This window comes from Tympanuchus pallidicinctus, unplaced genomic scaffold, assembly GCF_026119805.1.
Source record: "Tympanuchus pallidicinctus isolate F22 unplaced genomic scaffold, pur_lepc_1.0 scaffold7, whole genome shotgun sequence".
Taxonomy (NCBI): domain Eukaryota; kingdom Metazoa; phylum Chordata; class Aves; order Galliformes; family Phasianidae; genus Tympanuchus; species Tympanuchus pallidicinctus.
Genome location: NW_026294791.1, coordinates 20,639,685 through 20,663,353, shown reverse-complemented (window position 1 = coordinate 20,663,353; position 23,669 = coordinate 20,639,685). Strand labels below are relative to the sequence as shown.

Sequence of the window (23,669 nt, the reverse complement as noted above, 5' to 3'; positions counted from 1 at the left end):
AAACAAATGAAAAACCACTGCATGATAAGTTACACTTTCAGGTCCCATTTTAACTTATTTACAAACTGAAAAAAAAAAAAAAAAAAAAAAGGGCTAACTTAGGTGCAACTGTATCTCCTGAAACAAATCCAGGAAAGGTCAGTATATGCATTGTACATGCTTGTTCTGGCTGCAGAGCTAGGGGATTCAGTTCTGTTTTACTCGTCAAGTAGAGAATAAAATTTCTGTTGTAATTCATGGCTTTTGTGGATTGGAGCTCCTACCCCTGGATCTTTCCCTATATTTTTTCAGATGTAAACCTACAAGGAGTCTCTATTTAATTCTTGTGGAATTCTGACCACAATGCTGTAATCCACGGATGTTGCAGAAATTACATAATTGATTAAAAAAAATAAAGGCAATTGTTGCATTTAGGGGGATGAGAGAACCTCCTTCAAATTAGGAAAAAACTTGTGGACACTAATGTATCTGTGGAATAAAGTTAGATAAATTTAAATGTGCTAACTGTGTGGTGCCATTACAAATGCTATTTTTGGCTGAAAATGATCAGCAGTTCCTTGTTAAATAGGGAAACATCAGACTATTTCAGCTAGCTTTGGCTGGGCTGTTTGGAACTCAGTCTGCATTTCTGGCACTTGTGCTGAAAGAGGAAGCTCAGGAAGACTAATTTTTTTAAAGAAGTTGAGAGAAAATGATGCAGAGCTAAGTAGAAGAAAGAGGGGGAGATACAGATATTAATCTGGAGTGGATGATAGCCTTAGAAAAAAATAAATATCGTTTATTTAGGAAAAGGGAGTGATCAGCAAGAAGGAAAATATGGTTTTCATATCAAAATTACAGTATTGCTTCTTCCAGTGAAAGACACGTGACTAGAATGTATGATCAAGATGCCACTTCCCGTTCAGATATAGATTATTTCTATATTTAACTTGTACTGTATTTCTTCACTTTACCATCTGTAAAGCAAGAAACATTATTGTGATGGTTTTAGGCTGTGCTGGACAGTGTAATGTTTTCATTTTGCTGCTGTCCTGAATCACCTGTGGTTTTCATGGGTATTCATTGTGGTGTAATTTGAAAGGTGATATTGAGTGTCTTTCTGTGCTTGGTAAACAGGAGCTAGAGGCTTGATGCAGAGACTTGGATTAGATGCTTTCACTCATTTTGCTCCAGAAGTTAGGAAAAATAGAAGAATGTCTGGAGTTAGCTAAAACCTCAGTGACCCAAACTTAACAGCAACCACTTGGTACTGCCTCTCCTGTTCCAAGCACAGTGCTGTGGACACTGGGAAATTGTGATTTATCTCTTATATGAAAAGTATGTTCCTTCTCCTCCTCCTTTGCTGCTTTGAAACTAGTGCTCCTATTATGTCAAGGTCCATTGCGTTTGCTGTAACTTTGATATGCTTGACCTAAAAATATTGCTGTGAGTGAATTATTTACAGTGACATCAAGAAGCAATTTTCTAGAAGGTCTCTATAGCCTGCAGATACTGTACTCAGTATGGATGTATGATATTAATAATAATAATAATAAAAAAAAAAATCAACAACCCTGCAAATGACCAAGGAACTTCCCACAGTATTTCACAGCTACTGTTGCTGAATGGGGATCGCTTCTGCTTCATTATGTAAAGGAAGCATGTGAAAAGCAGTGTCTCTTGTCAGAGAGGTGTGGTACCAGGTGTGGTATTGCTTTGCCCATGAGCGTCCTGTAAAGTAATGGAGTTACTAAATTATTGAGTTGTATGAAATAATGTATATCTGTACACTATGGAGGGTCTCGATATGTAAACATGATTAAAATCACTGACACAACTTATACAAGGCAACAATATTACTGTAGATATCTTGTAACAGGTAAAACTGTGCATTTTGAGAGTGCCGTCAACCACTTGCCTCCCCAGCTACCCTGTAACAAACCTTCTTTCTCTTGCACTGGATCCCGTGTCCCTGTAACAATTGTATTGTTCAACAATTCTCAGTTGCAGTAGGATTTATTTTTGTATTTTCTTCTTTTGTGCTTGAAGGTGATTATGTGCCAGGATGTTGGCTCCTTCCGCTGCTGTGAAATTCCACAAACTGCAGTAACACCTTCACTGTTTGTAAATGCATAACACAACTATTAGTCACACTAGTAAAAGTAATAAATGCAGAAATAAGACAAGAATGAAGTAGCTGCAACTTGACTTGAAATTTTGTCCTCCTAGATATAATATATAACTTGCTTTTAATATGATATATATAATATATATATAATTTGATAGTTATTCAAGTTCTCATTGCTGTGTAGAAATGCGTGAACTTCAAGATGGAACCTAGGGTTCTCTATGCAGTGTTGCTGAGAAGTATCATGTATCCACAGACACCCCTTCTATTAGTACTTAACTGCTGCCCCTCACCTCAGGAGACTGTGGATTCTTTGTGAATATCAGAATGAAAAAAATACTTTTCCCAACCATTGATTTTTAAGTACTGTCTTAACAATTCCAGGATTTTTTTAAATTCATTTGTGTGCCTCTCTTTGAATAACAGAGTTTTTAAATAAAAATGGAGTCTTGCGTGTAATTTGAGGGCTGATCTCTTTCATTATGTAAATAGTTATTATTCAGCTAGACTGTTCATATACAGTTCATGAAGCAGGTAGAAATGTTTCCTCCCATGATAGCCCTGATGGGTGCACTCTATTCCAGTGCTGCATGGTGAAAACTGCATGTGACAAGCAAGGACAGTGAGCTAGAGCACTGCATAACTGCAGTGCTGAAGTTAATGTGTAAATAATGAAACTGAGTATTGTTAATAGACCCCAGCTTTTTAAAGAAGAAAATAGGAATGTTATGTGATTGCCTAAATGCTAGAAGCAATTCTCTTTATTAAAATGGTGCTGTGTGAAGGCTTGCACTTACCTTGGATGACTTCTGAAAAGTAGAAATGCAGGCTGGGCTCTATTTTTCCAACTAGATTAAACAAAAATTTTAAGGAAATAAGGACAGAGCAGTGAGCTTTAATTATACTTTTATTTTTTCATTAGTGATAGCAATACTGAGTGTGACACAAGCACCCAGAGTTTAGAGTAATTTTGCAATTTAACTAGTGTTAAATACCAGGAATACATCTATTTCTGTAATCTGACCGTTAGAAAAGGCAAATGTAGTAATGCTTACTGTCTGCTACCATTTATTTAGGTATGTAAGATCACTGTCATGTAAAACTACTGAATCCTTTGATATATTTTGTCCATGCCTCTGAGTTCTGACTCCTGTTTCTGGTTTTGTCTTGACAATTATAGAAGAGACTACTGTAAACTATTCCATAATACCTAGTTAAGATAAGATTTAAATACCCTTTCCTCTTATGATCAGTCCTGAAGAATACAAATATACAACTCTATTATTACTCGTTTCCACATACAGACTGAACAAGATAGTTTGCTTTCAATGATGCCAAACCCTGTGGGGGTGATATTCCAGAAACTCACAGTGGTTTTGTTTTTTAGTCAACATAGTTAAATACACTTAAAAACAAACAAGTGAAAATAGAATATCCTCATTTATTTTTTGACCAGAAAAAATGTAACCTATAAGAAATGTCTGCTTCTCACTATTCCTTTCAGAGCTGACGTTCCTCCCAATTGCACCTGTAAAATGTGGGGCCACAGTTGCATTCATTGTTCAGTGAGCTTGTCCACATAGTTAAACCCACCGACAGCAATGAATGTTGATTGTGACCTTTTTTGTAAAGCATGGCAGAGTAGGGGAGAAACCTCATGTGCTGGTTAGGTTTCTATCTTCGGTGTGAAGGCCTGAAAGCATGAAGTAAGGAGGAGGATGGTTAGCTGGAGGGTACAATCAACGGTCGATGGTTTTCACTTAAATTCCAAACTCACCGACAGCGTTGAATGTTCACTGAAGCAACCACTACAAGAGAACTCCATTGACTTGACAGCATCCTTAAATGTCTGAAAGGAGGGGGGGAAATCAAAATTGACACGATTATTTTCATCAAACAGATGATGTAATTTCAGTCGTTGTTCTCTTACCAATACCAGCACCTTTCTCTCTTTCCCATTTCCTTCTTCGTGCACAGAGCTGGCAGCTTCCCAGATGTCTTCCTATGAAAAGAAAAGGTATTTCATTTATTCAAGCTTTATGTATGTAGTTGGTCATCCAGGCAGAAGTGGATTGGTTAATGTCCATATTACAAAACTGAACTTCATAGCAAACCGAAACATGAGGTTTCACCTGTGTATTAACAGATCCTGCCAAGAATATTGTGAAGCAGTGTTACAGTTTATACTGTGCCCAATAGAGTAAAAATATAAAGTAAGCAGAGTAAAATCTGCCAATATTCACCTCTTGATGAGTTTACATCAAGGTTTGGTGACCTAAATTTCTTTTCATGTTTTTTTTTTATGTGGCTACACACTGTTTATATCCAGAACTTGCTCATTACAAATTGAAGTGCATAACAATTTCCACAGTAGCAGAAGCTTTTTTTCCAGTATCTGAGCTTTCCGACTAAATTTTCCTCATATTTTTTAACACTCTATATATACACATATATATTTTTTACACACACAATATGTATAGGATTACAATTTTAATGTTTTACAGGAAGAATTTCTGAGGCTATAGCAGAAGGCACAAAATGGTAACACAGGGATTTTACCTTCCTCGTGCTTGTTAGCAGTTCTCCTGCAGAAGGTTGTTCTCTTGCAGCTTTGTTGGTCTGAGTTCCTTTAGTTGGGGCTGCTCTTAGATTACTGCACTGAAACTGTGAGTGATTCATTGGCTTCTAGGAGCTACTTGTTAAATCTTTTACCAGAGGACAAGCTAGTCTTGTACTCTCTCATTGCTTTCTGCACTTAAAGAATATTTTATAAAGATTTTTATTTGTTAATTTTGTTTATAGTATCATAAAGAGAGGTAGCACCAAAAGACTTCAGGTCGTAAATATGATGCCTTGCATATATTTTATTTTTTAAACAGATGCTGTGATAAGAATTTGGTTGCATTTGTTTCTTTCAACAAATTGCTCTTGTACAGATAATTGTATTTCTATCAAATACATCTAAAGTATCTCAAGAACAGAGGCATTAATATATTCTGCTGGAGAACTACAGAAGAATGGAATGTAAAGAATTTCTCCTTTCTGTAGATTTTTTTTTATTATTTAGGAATTTCAATGTGATCATGAGTATCTGTGAGTTCTAGTTCCAACCAACTGTGGCAGAGAAGCCCTTTCCTCCCTTTTTTTGGAGCTGATTCAGCAAAAGATGTTTGCTCTTGATATTTTAGGTCTGAAGCTTGATTTTTATTTTTTTTTTCCCCATTTATTTGTACTGTCCATATCACAATTTAACCCCATGGATGTAGAGAGAAAGGGAGTTCTTTATGACAGTTCTTTATAAATTCTTCAACTGAACAGTCTTTTGCACATCTGCGTCTGTTCAATGTTGTTCTAGCAAAAAATATATATACGGTCACTTGTGTTTCACATATTCCCTGCTATAAGCTTTCTTTCTCTATGCCATTTCTTTCAGTATTTATTCTATGGTCTTGTTCCCTGCTTCCTTCTGTCACATCATATTTCAATATGAGGTCTGGCCAGACTGATACCTGGCAGTTAGGATGGGGTGTAAGGAAAAGAGAGGAGCTGTGTAGAGCTTGTGGCTGGATGGATTGCATCTTAAAAGGAATTGCTTTCATGGGTTGTTATTATTCCCTCCCAACCCTGTAATGGGAAAACCTCAGTATTTCCTTGGTTACCTAGCTGCTGTTGAAGTGGGCTGAAACTTGTAAGTACAAAAACACAAAAAAGTATTCCTGAGCTCCAGCCATCATTCATGATGTGTGCAGGTTATGCAGGGTAAAAATGCTTTCATCTTCTCTCATCTGGTTTTAATTTTAATTTTTTTCTAAATCCCTTACTGGGCTTAGCTAGCTATTACAAATGCCAGCTTTATTTTAAGTTTTATTTCAGATCTGCAGGCTTATGTGAACATTCAGATTGGATGTATGGTTTTTTTATTTAAGGTTAGTAGGTCATAAATAAACCAAAGCACTTTCCTTGCTGTGAGCAATAGGGTCATGGTGTACATGAAATATCGCTTTAAAAAAAATAGGAACCTAACGTGAATTGACAGAGGTACATGAGGAAGTAGTTCGTTGTGTTGCTGTAAAGGCCATAGGGATTTGGACTGCGAGAGCTGCCTGTTTTAGGAATAGATTAGATATCCTGTCTGATGACCTGTACTTAATTTAAGTGACTGCCTTTGCCAGCCCTTCCAGAGGGCAACTGTGTGAAGTAGAGCATCTCATCTTCAGTTCTTTTCCTTTTCCTCTTCTTGATGGCCTGACCTAAATTGGAGATATGGGTGTTGTGCTGTGCAAACAATTACTTCAGTTGGTACGTGAGCTGCATCTTCATTTTTCTTAGTTAGCTTTTCCATTTTGATCTTGTTATCTTGAATCAAAAGACAAATAATCATTGTACCAGTTAATAATGGTAATGAGATTTTTTATGCAGTATCTTCATGTTTAACAGCTAGCTGCTTTATCTAAATTTATTATTTAGCTCCCACTCCCTAAGATGGCTGGAGCTATGAAGTACTGCTCTGCCTTGCTTATTGCTCCACCTCTTCCTTTCTGGTTTCTCCCTCCCTCACATTAATTGCTTGATGAAATAGAGCTTCCAACAGCTGTTTCAGTATTTTTAACAATTTTACTGCTTGTCCAGCAATGCAGTCCCTTGGAACAAATGCTTAGTTGAACAAACAGATCCCAGTTTGGGAGTTTTCTTACAATTCTAGTTGATGACACCAGTCTTTTTTTTTTTTTTTTTTTTTTTCTTTTAAACTTAGACACTTTGTGTGTTCTTACAGCATGGTGGTTTTTTTTGTTTTTCCTTTGCAAGCATTGAATTACGACTGGAAGGTGGAGAGCCGAGACTTTTTCCGTAGGCAAAGAGTCACAGTAAAAAAAACAACAAAACAAAACAAAAAAAAGCTGAAATTCAGGGTTAATACTCATCTTAAAAAGTTATCTCATGGATATAATTCTTGGCTACTTCTACTTGCCCTCTCCCACAGCCTGTCAACAGGCTTCCAGTCATACACTTGGGAACAGGATGTAATGTGATGTATTTTTAATTGTCACTGAAGGGAGTTCCAATGCAAGTGCCTAAAAATAACTCTAATGCACATGGGGTCAGGCTCTCAGTTAATGTAAACTGGTGCAAGTCCGTTGAAATCAGTGGCATCTGCCTTTCCACCAGCTGGCACCTGGATGCTCGTCTGGAAAAAAGAATGAAGTAGAATGATCACTTATCAGTTTCTATCATCTTTTCCTTTTTTATTTTTCCTGTTTATCTTAAGCTATTTTTAGATGCTAGATGCTCATGTTGCATCTACATTTTACCTGCAGTAAATGAACAGTGGTACTAAATCTCACTGTGCATTGACAGTGCTGTGCTTCCATCAAGAGGAGAAGTTGAATCCAGCTGACTGTTGTTATTAGAGATTCAATTTATTCGTGGATGTCTGAGTTTTATACCTTGGAAATAAAGCCATCAAAAGGAAGGCCTTTACCTGACAAAATGAAAAGTGTTCATTTCTTCTTTGATCTTAAAAAATGCGAGAAGAGAACTCAATAACCTTTCCTGTAATATAAGACTCTAATTGTATTATACAAACACTAACTGCAGTTGTTTCTGCAGTTGGTTGAAGCACGGCTCCTAATTATTTCTGCTGTAATGCTAAAGGCCAGCGTTTTTCAGCTAGATGATCAGATGTTTTTGTGTTGTGTCAACCTATGGAAACGTGGTAACATCTTTGTAAACCTCTGTTGGGCAAAGATGTTTCAGGGAGCATTTACTGGAGTATAGCTGCTTCTGGAGGAGAGGAGCAGCTGTATAATATTTCAAAGTACTCATGCTTGCCGCCCCAGTCAGGAGAGAATGCTGCAATTGTACATAATGGTACGGAGAAATCTAAAGTTATGCAGAATTAGCCATATTCTTGACTAAAGGAAAAGAAGGGGAAAATCACGTGGCACGCAGGAAATGCTTTTCGGAGATCCAAAACTAATACCGAGGCTGCTCTTAAACCAAACCAAAACTTCTGCGATACGCATACATGTCACAGGGTAGTGTGCAGACTTTTGGGTTCTTCTGTAGTACTGGTTTCTGGGCCAGCAGAACATCTCTAAGCCTGCAAGCTCACGTGCTTGTAGCCTTTAACTAGGCTGCTGTCAAAAAACTGACTGCTTTTGAGGTAAAAACTGTCAAGTAATACTGTGTGTACAGGGCAGTTTGAGGTGAGATGCTCATTAGCCAGACTAGTTTAGGAACAGAGCAAATGTGAGGAGCAGTCATAATATTTGTTCAAATACTTAACTGTACTTCCAAAAATAATGTATTTAGGGTTTGAAAGTATTCTTTGCTCACCGAAATTTTACCTGATTGCTGTTTCATTAAACTTTGATTTTAAAAACCTCTCAAAATCAGAATTTAATGTGAAAATACTCAATGCAATATGATTTTGGTTGTTTTTTGCTTACTGCATTACATAACTCAATGAAAATTAATTGATATTTTTATTTATTAGATCACAATTGCATTCTTATGTTCTAAATGTACTTTTACATTTGAGCAATTGAACCAGACTGCAATTTGAGTGAGTATTCCTTCATGTTAGCCTTATTTGAGGACATTTTTCCAGCATGGAGGATTGCTGTGCTGGACCTGTTAACTTTGCTTTATATCTGAAGCCAAGAAATTGGTGAATATATTCTAATACTGCATGCCGTTTTCCAGTCCTTTTGGACAACAGTTCTCCATTTTTTTTGTTACTGGGACACGTTACTATTTATGGAAGATATACACATATTTCTATGCTCATAAATCATATGTAAACATCTGTTCTTTAGATCAGTAGATGGAGATTTGAACTGCTTTTTACATTAATATCCATAAAGCAATGCTCACCGACATTGTGCTTAAATTTTAATATTTTAAAAAATATCTCAGTGATGTAACTTTGGATTTTTTGATATAGTAAACAGTCTTACATAGAGTTCTGTGTTGCCTGTACCCAAGAATGTCTAATAGAGTGGCAGGATAGATGGGGCAAATATTACAAACAACATGATCAACTTGGCTAAAACACAACAGTTCTGTTAGTAAAACTCTGTACAATGTACTGCTTTTGAAGGGAATTTCTTACCCTCCTCTGTTTAAACAGGAACCCTTATTTCTTGAGTCTGTGTTGTGTGCAGAGACCTATGCTTCTGTCTAAGTACTGTATATTTTGCACATGATCCTGCAGACAAGATTTGAAGGGCAGTAACTGCAAAGCTGTGTTCTGAAAAAATACAGTATGTATGGAAACAAAAGGCTGTGTGCAAGTTAAAATGTAAGATGTGGGAAAGAAAACTGTGTACAATAGGATGTGCTGGATGTGAATTTAAAAAAAAAAGTTTTCATTTTCTTATTTTGAAATCTCAATATTTATATTTTTTGCATGAAGATTTTTACAGCTATAAGTACAAAAATCTTCAGTATCAATTCCGTTCAGCCTTTATTAGAATCCTAGAATTGCTCAGGTTGGAAAAGACCTTAAAGACCATCAAGTCCCGCCGCAACCTAACCGTACTACCTGAACTCTAACAGCCCTCTGCTAAATCATGTCCCTGAGCACAACATGCTTTATTTCAAGGAAGGATTTATTTCTAAGTAGCAAAAGCTGATTGGCTGCTTTTCACCATCTGCTCCATTGGGTTTCCTTCATGGGAAGGGAGACTTGATATTTTGACTCTGATTTAATAAGTATCAGCAATGGCAACTGGGTTTTCATAGGATGAAATTCTGTCTAAAAACAGGAATATATTTTGTATTACTAAAAGGTATTAAGTCTTATTGCAAGTTGCCTTGGTCTTTGCCTGCTTCTCCTCCTGATTTCTACAGGAAGAGGAAAAAATCAAAACGCAACCTTTATCAAAACAGCAACAGCAAAGAAGGAAAACCTGCTTCAGTGCAGATGATGTGATTTACATCTTGAGTTTTCTGGTCTATTTCTGTACAGCATTACCTTTTAGGTTCTTCACAGTGATTATGACAGACGTATATACTCAGAAAAACGTGACTGAGGTTTTGAAAACAGTTTTTGTATTCATGCTTTTAAAATAGAAAAATTTCATCAGCGTTTTCATTTTCTTTGGAGGCGGGTGCTGCCTTTGTGAGAGTTAGCTTTGGGATCCTCCATATGCCTGTACTTAACACAGCCAGAACAGAGTGCAGTTGCAACTGGCTTTAAATATCCCATCCCCCTCTTTTTTTTTTGTTTGAGTCACTATAGGAATGGACTGTCAGAATTACCGAATTCAAATAATTATGGTCCTGCTGCACAAAGTTTCTTTTGATCAAGAGCAAGTCATTTGAACCTTAACATTTAGTGGGTAATACTTAGAGCCTCATAAAAGTGTAGTGATGGCTGATATCTCATAGTGCTTTGAACATGTGAAGTGCTATATAAACAGTATAGGGCTATTGCACACAACTCGAGCTATTAGCATTTGAGGCACACTGCCCCGGGCCCTTAGAGCAGGAATTGTGTCCTCACTGGAAGAGAGGCACCTTTTTAGGTTCTGTGTCTCTGCTTTGTTTAAACATCAGGAACTTCTTACGTAGCACGTAGATATGGAAAATATATATGTGCACACAAGTTTTCAAATGCTGTGTTTATCACACAGTAGTAGCAAAAGGCAGAAGATATCCAGCTAGAACTGTTATTGTGCAAATGTAAGGATGGCAAATCGCTGCCTGGTGACAGTATCTGCTTTGCTGTAATTATGTTTTGGGGTTTTTGTGGGTTTTTTCCTTTGCAAAATTTCTATATGCCAAAATACTTATTGCTGACAAACTCAGTATTTTCCACATATACTTTAAAATGAGATTGTGCTTCAAATCCATCCTTGAAAATACCAGCATGCTTCACAAAGGTTAAACCACAGATTCAAGACGATGTTGATAACTTCATGGATGACTGTGTATAAATGCTGGTGAAATAAAATTAAGGTATGAACTTAAAATAGAGGGGCATTTGCTAAACAGGCAATGTAATGTCCATCTATGAGTGGGACGTACTGCTCAGTTTGGAACAAAGTTTTCTTAGGGTAGTTAGAATTGCTGGTTTTGCTTTGTTTTGACTGTCTGTTGCATGGTCTGTGTGCTTTGATAAATAAAGGCTGCTGTGTAGGATGCAAAAGATACGCCTGTCTTGCAGTCACTTCACTGTGCATCCTGGGGCAGTAGAAAGACTCGTGGCTTCTTCTGGGAGAAGAGGAAATGCCTTGAAGTCTTTTTATGCAAGTCATTGCTGCGGTTTAAAAGAGCACAACAGTTTCTGGCCCGTAGTTAGCTTAATATGCTTTTTGCCTTCTGGTAGTGCAGCAGCAGAGACCCTTCTAAAGAAGTGCTTTTTCTACTTTTATTATTCTTACTTTTACAGTCTTGAGCTTAGGCTTTTAGGCATGTTAAATGATCTAAACAAGCTTTGGGTTTTTGTTACACAAGTTATGGATTTGTGTTACTGTTATCTAGGAAAAACCACTCAAATCAAACACTCTATTGAGTAAACCCTACAAAGCTCTGAATACAGCATAAGCTCAGACTTGGAAGGACTGGGCACACAGCTGAAATGCTTAGCGTAGCAAAACCCATTGCAGTACAATTACTTGTACTAGATCCATTGATTTACAGCATGGGTGAAGCATAATCCTCATGTTCATGAAGTTAATGCCTAGTTCATTTACTGTTGTTTCCCTATGTATAAAGACCAACACACAAAACACTTGTTTTCTACTCTGGGAATTGTGTTTTTAAGTATTGTCTAAACAAAGCCTACAACAAAAGTTACAGGATTGCAGGAACTCTTATAAAAGCTTATCTATTTTGTTGAAAACTGGTACGCTCATAGTGTTTTCCATTTGCCTGTACTTTTGTGGCTGTCCCAGAATCCTCATCCTTGTCCCTGTTCAGTTCAGCTGCCTTTTGAAAATCACTTTGTGCTCCAGTGACCACTTTAAACTTTCTATTGATAAAATTAAACTGGACTCTTAATTTATTTTTCCAACAGAAAGTGCGAGTTGAAAGTGGTCATTAGCCCAAAAACCTACGGTGAGAGCAAAGATGATTTTATTAGGAAGGGAGAGTGATGTTTAATCTCTTTTCTGTCTTTCAGACCCTTTTTTATGCTAATTTCTTATATCTTTTTTTGCTTTCTCCCCTTTCCCAGACTCCCAGGAAATGCAGTTTCTACACACTTTCCTGAAGTTTCCCTCTTCCAGCCCCACAGCAGTGAGGTTTCCCTCTTTGTAGTTATCTGCTGCAGGAAGAAAGAGTAAACCAGGAGGAGGGGGAGAAAAAAAGCCAAGTTTTTGGGAACTTGGCTGAAACTGATTCATGAATCCAAATTCTGTCTACAAAAACTGTGGGAGATACACTAGAAGCTTGGCAATAAAGTAAATGACAGAATCAGATGAGGGGAAATATGTATAGCCAAAGGATGTGGGGATTATTAAAATATTCCCTTTGCTTCAAATGCGCTTGTGTGCGTTTTAACAGTGCACATAAACACACAACACAAGCAGTAGAATGTGATGGGAGAAAAGAGGATTTCTCTTTCTTTTGGAGACCCAGGGCTATCAGTTATAGCAGTCTAGGGCTATAGTTATACGTCTGTTACATCTAAAAGGCCCAAACATAATAAAAATGTATTTCCACACAACCGACTCTTCCTCTTTTCCAGTTCTGAGTATATTTAAACAACTGGTCTGTACTGGTTAGTAGTATGTCAAAAAAGATTCCAATGCAGGCAGCACCTTTAGTGAAAGCACTAGGTTTAGAGATCAGCTTCTATAGAGATCAGCCACTAATAAAACCATTGTCAGTACAACCATAGGTGATGCTGGCTGTTCTGAAAGATTGTGGGGGTTTCTGTTGTGAATTATATTTTGATTTTGTTTGTAGTGGGTATTTTTTGTTGTTTTTAACATCTTTACCTCATGCTATTTCCAAAACCCTTCTAATGACATCTGGGGAGTTTGATTCAAATTCCTATGCAGCGTAAAGGTGTTCTATTTGTATTTTTCTTCGGAAAACTCAGGATAAAATTCCATTCAGTGGGAGGGCTCCATTGCTTAAATCCTATATAAACTCTGTCTGAACACCTAATGCAGAGATTTTAAGCTGGCTTTTAGCAGATACAGTGAATTTCATTCTTAGTGAATGACCCAGGTGCTAAAAGCTATGGCTGAAAGTGCTAGGTTAAAAGCACAAGTCAGCTAGGTACATAAATATTACATGGCTACATCTTTAATGGGTTCCTGTCGTAGACATGCTTTGTTTTAAAGATTTCCATAACCCTGCTGATTTATTGCGTCTTCTCTAGAAGTATGCTGTTAGCAGGAAACTCTGTTGAAGCGCTTTCAATCATGTTGGAGGATCATTATACTTTCACTTGAATAACTAATTAGTTGCAAGAAATTAACCACCGCTGTTTAGCACAAAAACACTTCCAAAAAGGATTTATTTTTGTTTGGGAAAATGACCTTAGGCGCTTGAGGAGGGGGGGCAGAAAGGAGAAATAATGATCTGGCTGTCTTTTAATATAACTTTTGTTTTCTATTCAACCTGACAACAAGCAGGCAGCATAACATGGTGCCTTATTCAGAAAGCTTAGACTTGGAGCAAGCACATTTTAATCTTGCCTGCCACACGAATCTCAAGGCTGACCTCATCCCATTGATTGAAACTGGTTTAAGATTCCACATACCATCCCTTAAGGCTATGTAAGAGAGGATACAAGAAATGAATTACTGAATGGGATGAAAGAAAGAATATAATATGACCAAAGAAAGCATATAACCAGTCTGTTCATGTCACTGGATCTCATTTATCTTGTGAAATGTGGATCATGCTTAACTGTCATATGAAGGTCTAGGATGTATCTTGCATAAGAGTTCAGTATTATTGTCACATGCTGTTTGCTGTTCATAGCATCACTAATGTAAGATATAGTGAAGGTAGGAATTAGAACTAACAGCAGTTAAAATACTTAGTGATTTGTCCCACTTTGGGGGCAAAAACTGCAAGGAAATTTGGGATAAATGGCTTCTGAGATCTAATTTCTTTCCAAAGGTATGAAAACACTTCCACAAGAGAATAAATAAGCTGACTTTATCATGTTTTTTTTCCCTTTGGAGCTTGCATTTCATTCAAACTACTTGAGAAAGACATATGTATACAAAAATTTGTGAACTATCAAATAGAAACTGAAATTATTGTGCTTGTACAAGTCAGTTCTGCTCTTTCAGTCTTTTCCTTCCTCTGTGCAGAGGCAGTGAATTTCTCAGGTATTTGGAGAGGGAGAAGTATCCTTCAGTAATGTAAGGGCCAAAGTGAGTTGAAGCTTATTGGTCTTTCTTGCTCTCCTCTTCTATATACCTATGCTTGCAAGATTAGAAAATTGTCTTCGGTATGTGTACCTGAGATGTAATTATACAGAAATGCTGGAAATTATTCAGTGTAAAAGGAGTCACTGTGCTACTGCTGTTATGCCAAACTCCTGCTGAATTTAAAAAAAAAAAAAAAAAAAAAAAAAAAAGGGTAGCACTACCACATTCCTATAATAGCTTTGTTGCTTTTTCCCTCTCCTGTTCTTCCAGTGCTTACTCTCAAACCAATATCTTAGATGGTGTATCTGAAAGTTAGGAACAGAATCTTATTAAGGTGTTTACAATTCTATTAGGTTGCCTACATAGTATAAGAGTTTTCTGAAAATATTTATATGAACCTATTTCTTGTTGCGTGTGTGGTTGTTCTTTTTTCCTCCTCCCTAGATGAGATTTGGATTTTATTGGCACGTGGTAAGACAGTAGAAACAGGAAGGTCATGGCTGAGTATTTCTGGGGGAGAAGGTCTGCATATGTGCTTACCAGGGAAGCTAAGTTCATGTGGAATAAAACAACAGAGCTGCCCTCTAAAAAGAGGACATAAGCAATGCCATCACATCCTCAGTCAAATGCATGACAGCGATTTCTTTTTGAGAAGTTACAGAGCAAACAATTTCAAGTTGGACAAGCTGCCCCCAAAACAGATCAGCAGAAACATAGGAGGCCAAGAGTTTGTGTGCGTTTGCACACATACAAGCTGCTTTGCTTCAGGATACTTATATGAGAGCTCACTGAGGGGGAAAAAAGAGGGTTAGAGAAAGCACTTTCACTAATAGTTGCTGTCTTGAACAGTTTCAAACTCTGATTTTTACTTCTGCTTGCTGTTCAGATTGGGATCTTGAAACTCATTTCCCTTTGGGTTCTCTCCTTCACGTCACGCACTCTGTGGCATCAGGTGTCCCTACGCAGTGAAAATATATTGTCCTTCATAGCCTTGTATAATCAAAAGAGGTGGAGAGTAAGTAGTCTAGAAAGAATTAAATATCTAGCAAATATGACAAAGGAAAACATTGAAACAGAGTTAAAACACGTAGGCAGCTATGCTTCCCTAGCATTCAAACTTCAGTTACTGGATGAAATCACAAAATGTGAAATCCATCATGAATGAAGGAAGCAACAGCAGAAAATGAGTCAGTACAGACTGAGTATGCCATGCCAATATCCTGGGGAATAAGCAGAAAAATAGTCCACCTCAAGCAACGTGGATTGTAACTGTAATGGTTGTTCCTATTCATTGCATTAGGAAACTTGTTTGTATTAGTTTTGGGTAACTAATTTCCTGTAGCTGTGTGTACACATGATTGAAAAGATGAAGAAAATGAGAAAGTGGGCTGGGTTGGTCACAAGTCTGAGAAATGTCACCTAGGTTGGGCCTATGCTGCCGGATTAGTTCCAGAAGTGCGTTTCAGGTGCTCGGTTACGACAGACAAATGGGAAGAATTTTGCTGCGTTGACTAAAAAATCTCAGTTGCGGACAGTGTGCTTCTGATGGACCATTCGGTACGGTCCAGTATGGTGTATTTATTTTTTTTACAAGCCTCTTCCCTTTAAGGACGTCAACCGATTTTAGTTTGTCATCCTTCATGGTTTCTCAAAGTGCAAGTCTGTAAACACATCCTTGTGTGTGCATAAATATATTACTGCCAAACTTTAGAGTGCAAGAGTAATCAGTGTATGCATCTCACCACTTAGTTCCATTTTGACATTTGGCAGTAAAACAAGGCTGCTTTTCTCAAATGATCAGCAGATTTCTACACAGACTTTGTGGGTGATTAGTTGTGGTTTCTGTAGTTCAAAATTCCTGAGTGTAGTGAAAGGCTATAAATGTGCTATCTTTACGGTTATGGACTTGCTAGAGCTTTATAATTCTGAAAGAAAATAGGGATAATTCTACTGATTTTTTAAAAATCCTGTACCTTGCAGATTATGCTGTCTTGGGAAAATTAAGAACTAACCATTTACGTTGCATTACGGCTTTCTTGTGCCTAAAAAATTTGATAAGTATTTTATAAAGGTTTTTTCACAGATGTGTAGTCAGAAGATGAACTATGCCCTTTGTCTGCATTCTTTTGGCTTTGGCATTCTGCCCAGTATTTAAACCCCACTCCCACCGTTTTCTGTGTATATACATATATATGTATTTTATATAGAGATGAAAGTAAGTTGGGGGCTTAGGTCCTGGTCGTTCTCATTCATTTTTTGTGCTCGTTTAGAGCCTGTGTATAACACTGATATTAACTATTCAATCAGCATCTTTGAAAAGAGGCTGCCAGGTTCCTGATGCAGAAAAGCTAAATGGTGCCAGGAATCATTCACTCTGTGCTAAATATTGCTGCTGGCTCCTCTCTCTGTCTCTCAGAATCTGTGGATGTCTAATTCTCTGCTCTTCACTGTAAAGATGGCAGGATTTAAAAAAGAAAAAAAAGCCATCTGAATTTGCTGTTATGTAACAAACATCTTGCCATCCTGCGTGGTTAAAGAGTTGAACTGGACTGAAATGGTATCAAGGTCTTATTTAATTTCCTTGGGTATTTTATACTGTATGTAACGTCTTCATGCTCACCTACCGTGGTACTCGACATTCAGTTCTTCCCTTGCCAAGACTTGTGTTTAGTGAATTTGGAAATTCTATTTTAAACAAGAAGTGTTTTGTTGCCAATCAAGTCTAAATAGCAACACCAAACTGCTTTGCACATGTAACACACCACCAACCAGCAGAATATCTATGAAGCCGTTCAGCTGCACCCTGCTTCTACCATAGAGATGATATCTATGCACAGTTGGCATACTGAAAACTGAAATGGTGGGATACTAAAAGCGAAGCTCAGAACAAGTAATGCTAATGTGCCAACAAATCTCTACAACCATGAATGTCTCTTTATTGCATTTCTGGTTTCTAGAAGATCTTTGGATCCTTAAAAGAAATATGGATAAATATGATTGTATAAAAAAAAGAATAAGTTTTCCAATCACACTTACAAGTAAGCAAATTATTTATAGTGGTCACTTAAAACCACCGTAAAAAGATGAGCATGATGAAACCTTATCAAGCTGCATTATATTCTTAAAATATATGCCGCAGCTAGCTTAAGTGCTAGCCCAGACTACCTAAATTAATCAACTGTCCTCAAAAGCCTTCTTCAGAGTTTATTTCACAAGGGAGTTGCCCGAAGGCCTTGGTTGCCAGAACATCTGTCAAATGAGTTTCCCAGTGCCTGGGTCAGATTGGTGCTGGCCTCCCTTGAGTACTCCTTGCACAGCTGGTTGCAGTCACCTGCAGCTTCCTGCCTGGCACTTCTCCTGCTGCAAGCAGCCAGGTATTGGAGCAAATGCCCAAGACAAGGGAGGCTGGTGGCTCAGTTACTGTGCTGTAGCTGGGCATACTCTTTGCCTCCAACTGAATATTCAATTGCTCTTTGCAAAGTGCTGAAACCAATGGAGAAAGCATTTGAGAGCATTCCTTGCACTGACATACCAAGTAGTGGATAGGGAGTAGATTTGTTTTCAAAATCTCATTGGTGCAGTTGGAATTTGAATTCAGGTCCTCCATGCCTTGGCTGTGAAAGCTATTTCTTCAAAGGAAAGCAGCAAAAACTGCTTATTCCTTTGCCAGTTGAGAGAAAAGTTAGTGAGTTCTTCCTAACAGTAGAAGGCAGCAACACTAAATCCAAGCCTTTGTGGCTGCAGTTCTATACCTCTTGACTCTCGTTTCCCTGGTGAATTTAGGAGCTCTTTCAAATCTGCTGGTTTCTGGCAGTCCTCTAATGTGCACAGTTCTCTATGCAATATATGTTGCTGCCTAGATATAAATCTCAATGGGTACGTGGCATATAGATGCTTGGAAGGTAATTGCGGTGTTTGGTAACTTTTGTAAATTCAGTCTTAGTTGCAGTAATATGTGTTCAGGACTTCATTTTGTCTTCTCTTTATAATGAAAAAGATGTAATGATTATGAGTTTGATTAAGCTGACTCATCTTATTCTTTGCTGGCTGTTCTGCTTTCCTCTTAGGCATAATTTGATGTTCCTTTATGCTGAAGTGACAGCTCCTGGTGATGCGTGACAGTACAGCCAAGAAATCTGTACATAGGATGCGTCTTCTCCTGCTGGATAGTTCTCCAGAAAGGGATTTAGCAGGTAAATCAGAATTTAAAAGTCTGTTTCCATTATTTAAAGAATTTAGCTTCATCTACAAATTCTAGGCACCTAATTTAGAAAAATAGATTAATGCAAGTGACTTCGCTGGCTGAAAATGTTAATATCTGAGTTTGAGGGTTTAAGAAGGGTTTTCGGTATGTAAATTAGCTTTTAGCTAAGCCACACCAAAAGCAAACTGGAGAAGTTAAAATGTTTTTTATATGGAACTTTTGGCTTTTATTTCTGCTTATCATTCTGCCAGCAAGTAGTTGGCCTGGATGAAGAGAGCATGCTGTCTTACAAGATCTTCATCCTAGTAAGAGTGATGGGAAACAGCTCTGGGATAAATTACTTGTTTTAAAATTATTAATATGGAGAATTACTAGTGTAGGACTGGTTTTCTCTTACACCTTGCTGATTTAGAAAGTTGAACCTTAAGTATTTTGCAGTTTTCGTCTACTCTGAGTATGTCAAATATAGTCTACCTTAAAAAGAGTTTTTCCTTTTTGCCAAAGAACTCCTAATAGACTTCAAAAGGAATTAACTGTGTTTTGAGCTTCCTTATCTTTGTTCATCTTCTTGAATATGTGGTAAATCTATTACTGAAATTTTATGCTAATATTTCTTGGTCTTGTTTGCTCCTTCATAAGGTCAGGTAATCAAAAACAGTCCACATCTCTCTTGATGCCCTTGGGGATTCTTGGAAAAACTGGTTAGAAAAAAGTGCAATGGTGTGATCTTGCTGACTCGTTTGATTTCTCATTCATTATATTGAGACAGTGAGGGTGAATAAATTCTGGGTTATGTAAAATAAGACAAACATGGAAACATGGAAAACATGCCTATTCTTGTGAGAGGTGTGCTGTGCAACAGCTTATGAGCTGCGGTTGGAGAGCTATTCTGAGCAAGATGGATGCTGCCTGTGCAGGCCTGGTAGGGCTACTGATTGCTGCGTTTCTTCATCCCTGCATCTTGTCCCATCACTGCAGCGCTGTTGTATGTTATCTCCCATGGAATTAGTGGGATTCCTATTCAGTAGGGGCATATAGGTTGGAAACAAAAGCACGCCTCCAGTTGTACTTCAATGATAAAACTCAAATACGTTGCAAATATGTAGTCCAAGATGATAAAATGTGTCTCTATTTCTTTTATATCAGATGTAGAAACTTGATCATGAAACTTGATAATGTTTTAACTGCTAGGGATGTGATTCAGAACGTGTGTTAAAATTTGCAGTTTAAAAAGTGATCTCTGGACAAACTGAGCAAATCAGTTCGTGCATTATGCTAATTCATTTATACACTAGATAGTATCTGTGGCAAATCATCTGATTATAAAAGTAATTATTAAATTTATATGGAAACTCTAATATGTTATCTTAAATTTCGTTCTCATTTGTTTAATTTTCATAACATAAAATCTACAACGGCATTTTAAAATCATGAGGGTGGTATCCCTGCTACAAGCTTCTCTACTGTCCCGTGAATTTGATTATTAGAAGTGAAAAGCATAGAGTGGACTTCTTGTTTGTATTTCATTGTCCCATTCAGTTCCATCACATGCAAGAATATAGCTGCTTGATACTTGAAAAGAAGCAATTAAAATAGGTATGGCTGGAGTTTTGAATATATGAGGGCTGCTCTGAAAGTGATGCCTCCTATCTTACTATGTTGGCCCATTATGTTGACAGCAGAGGTGGATGGTGATGGTAGTAAAGGAGAGGTTGAACCTTCCCATCAGTTATTCAGTTGCATTTTGTTGCTGTGTGACAGACAGTAGCAGAGGGGCAGTCTGACAAAGGCATCTGACATAGAAGCGCATATGAAACTAAGGTGTTATTGAATTCCTACACGTGGGAAAAATTGCCTTCATTTACATTCATCAATGATTACTGAATGCTTATGAGACAAAGCAGTGGATGTGAGCACAGTGAGGCCCTGGGTGGTGTGTTTCAACAGTGGCAACAGCAGTGTGAAAGACAAGCCATGTTCTGGATGATCGTGCACAGCTGTCACACCATGAAATGAAGAACATCTCGATCAGTTCATCTGGGCGAATTGGTGGATTAGGAGTGGGGGTCTGGGTATTGAGCTGAATATGAGCTTCAGTGTATTGGAAACGATGGTGACAATGTTGAAATATTGGAACATTTGTGCCAGATGGGCTCCACGAATGTTCACACAACAGCAGAAAGAACACTATGCAAAATTTTCAGGACCTGTTGAACCAAAGTGAGGCTGAAGATGACAGTTTTCTGGGTCACACCATTACCAGTGATGAGACTTGACATTAACTCTATGAGCCGAGGTCAAAATGGCAGTCCATGAAGTGGACACTGAAATTTCCCATTGAAGAAAATATGCAAGACATTATAAGCCCTCAGTGGGAAAATTGATGTGCCTGCCTCCTGGGATAGGAAAGGGATGGTCATTCTGCATTTTCTGTAACCTGGCTAAACCATCAGTGCTGACTGCTACATCATAATGAGGGCTTGAACTTCCTGAGTCAGGCTGGAGAAGAAGACAACCTTCTTCTTGCAATTCAATCCCACCAGGCCCTGTACCAGTTTGAAGACAGTGGAGCAATGGAGAGCATTGTCAATCTTGGCTGCACTGTCCTACCACATCCACAGTGCAGTCTGAATGGATTTGTCACCTCCTGAATTCTGTCTGTTCAGGCCAGTGGAAGATGGGCTGTGTGGGTGTTTTCCTAGCAATAATGTCATAGCAGCTGTGGGATACTTCTGCTGGTGCCAATTTTTACAACTGAAGCAGTCAGGCTCTTATTCATCACTGGCAAAAATGCAAAGCTAATGGTGGAGACTGTTAAAAAATGGTATTTAGTAGCTGAGACTTTGCTCTATTGGATAGTTACTATGCTCTTTGTATCTGCTGTATTTTCCATAGACTTAAGTAGGAGGCATTACTTTTAGAATGAACTGTGTATGTAGTCTAACTTAAACGTCTTGCTAGTTTGTAAGAAGGAATACAGAGGGTGCAGATCATTTTCATTTGGTTTTGTTTTGTATTTAAATGCAGTCTTCTCCCTGTTTTTGTGCCACAGTTGTGAATGAGTTTCTGCAGACAATGAAAACAGGACACATCAGTAAGATAGAAAATGGACCAGATATTAGAGAGGATACAGGAGAAAATATTCTAGTATTCATTCAGTAACCTTTCTCTTCTTACACATGAAATGTAAATTACGGGAATGTAGTGGTCAAGTATGAATTGAATGTGTCATGTAATACCATGGCTTTCACAGCAGGTCAGATGTCTGAAGAGAATACCTTGTATTTTTACCATTAGTTGAATGGTAAATCCCTTTTGAACTAAAGGAGCTGAACGCCAAGCGAGAGATCTCTCCACTCTTGACAGTTTTTAAGATTTGGCTATACGAGATACCAGCACAAGACGATATCAGATTTTGCACTGGTTTAGGCAGGACACTGGACTAGCGGATAGGCTGGGGTCCTTTCCAATCTCAATTCAGGAATGTCTAATCTCAGCCATGCTGAGTATGCTGCTGTACGGCTTCATGGAACTTAGTCAGAAGCACTTGTCAGTAAAAATATTTCAGACAGTCCAAGACTTTAAAAAGTAGATCTACTTCTGCGTTTTTCTGTCAGCTGTTCAAGAGCTTTTGTTTAAGGAAAAAAAAAAATGTGAGCTGACATCTTCACATGTCTGCATAACTTTTTGCAGCACCTGTAAAGCGTTTCATTTTGAGAAGGGCTTGGGGAGTTTTATTTTGCTTTTATATTCTTTGTGCAATTGTAATCTTTGGATGAAGTTTAAAACGGAGTGCAAAGGAAGAATAGAAAACATAAAATTGTAGGGGAAAGATAGTAGAATAAAACTAACGAGGTCAGTTGTAAAGCATCAAATACTGCTTTCCTTTGTAATGGAATGATTTCCAAACTGTGAGGGGGGGAAGTATGCTGCTCCCCATGGGAAAAAATGTAAAAGCTCAACAGATCTGTGGAATATATTCAGTTACTGTAGGTAATATTGGTAAGTTGGCTACATGCTCAAAAACCTGAATGGATTCCTGATACTTAGCCCCTTTGAGTTGAAACTATACATTCAATAAGCAAAAAATCATTTGCATAACGATTTCTAATGATTAAGGCATTAGAAATATGTTAATAAAAATATTGTTCAGCTGATTTTAATAACCTTTTTTTATTTCTTAGTGTAAATACTTCAAAACACAACTTTGAGTTTTGAATGTTTGAACTGATGAATAGCACATATGTGGAATGGCAGAAAATAGGAAACATTATGAAATCTAGAAATTTCATAAATAATCTCTTCCATGTTGAATGGAGCTGGCTGTTTTGAAGGCTACCAGCAGGAGACCCCCGGCCATCCCCAAATATATATACATATATACATATACATATACATATATATATATATACATATATATATATATATATATATATATATATATGTTTTGTGACATTGAAACTGCTTTCTTTTAGCTTTTGAGAAGAGAAACCTCTAAACATAGGGCCAAAGCTGGATTCGGTATGTAGTTCTGTTAATGACTTCATATGAGCTATTTTACCTTTTCAGGATGGTTTAGGTAAAGCTCAAATTCTGTCACAGAACAGTTTAGAAATGAAATACTTGTGTTAAAGCTGCTTTCAAAATGCTCTTTCACAACACTATTTGTTGCAGCAAATAACTACACGTGTGCAGGTCAGTACTTGCCTCTAGGAAATAGTGTTCTAGTAGATCTGGAATATAGATTGAAACCACACACTAAAAATACTTGATCAGGCATTTAGTTTAGAAGTTAGTGTAGTGTGCTTCAATTAAGCTGACTCCCTAAAAATACCCTAGATATGCAGTTTAAATGCTCTACAAATGGTTTTTCATCTAGCCTGGAATTGTTTGCATCTCTAAAAACTTCATGAGTGTAAATGGGAGTTTAGATTATGTGATGAACAAAGTATTGCAGTTGTCTGAGTACAAAATTTCTGTGGAGTCTAAAGATAAAATCGTCTCTTGTATCCAT

General features: G+C 37.6%; 2 long non-coding RNA genes across 4 annotated transcripts in view; one reads left to right on the top strand and one right to left on the bottom strand.

Annotated features, from left to right (window-relative positions):
- Positions 1-23,669, top strand: part of LOC128072509 (uncharacterized) — a 46,996-nt gene that overhangs the window by 15,864 nt on the left and 7,463 nt on the right. For both annotated transcript variants that reach the window (XR_008202311.1, XR_008202310.1), the window contains exon 2: positions 18,519-18,644. This is a non-coding gene — a long non-coding RNA (uncharacterized LOC128072509). The remainder of the gene's footprint in view (positions 1-18,518; positions 18,645-23,669) is intronic.
- Positions 2,935-23,669, bottom strand: part of LOC128072508 (uncharacterized) — a 63,566-nt gene continuing 42,831 nt past the window's right edge. The window contains exons 3-6 of one of the 2 annotated variants that reach the window (XR_008202307.1): positions 4,667-7,292; positions 4,038-4,109; positions 3,885-3,956; positions 2,935-3,800 (exon numbers count right to left, since the gene is read on the bottom strand). This is a non-coding gene — a long non-coding RNA (uncharacterized LOC128072508). The remainder of the gene's footprint in view (positions 3,801-3,884; positions 3,957-4,037; positions 4,110-4,666; positions 7,293-23,669) is intronic. The other variant, XR_008202308.1, reaches the window with a different exon arrangement.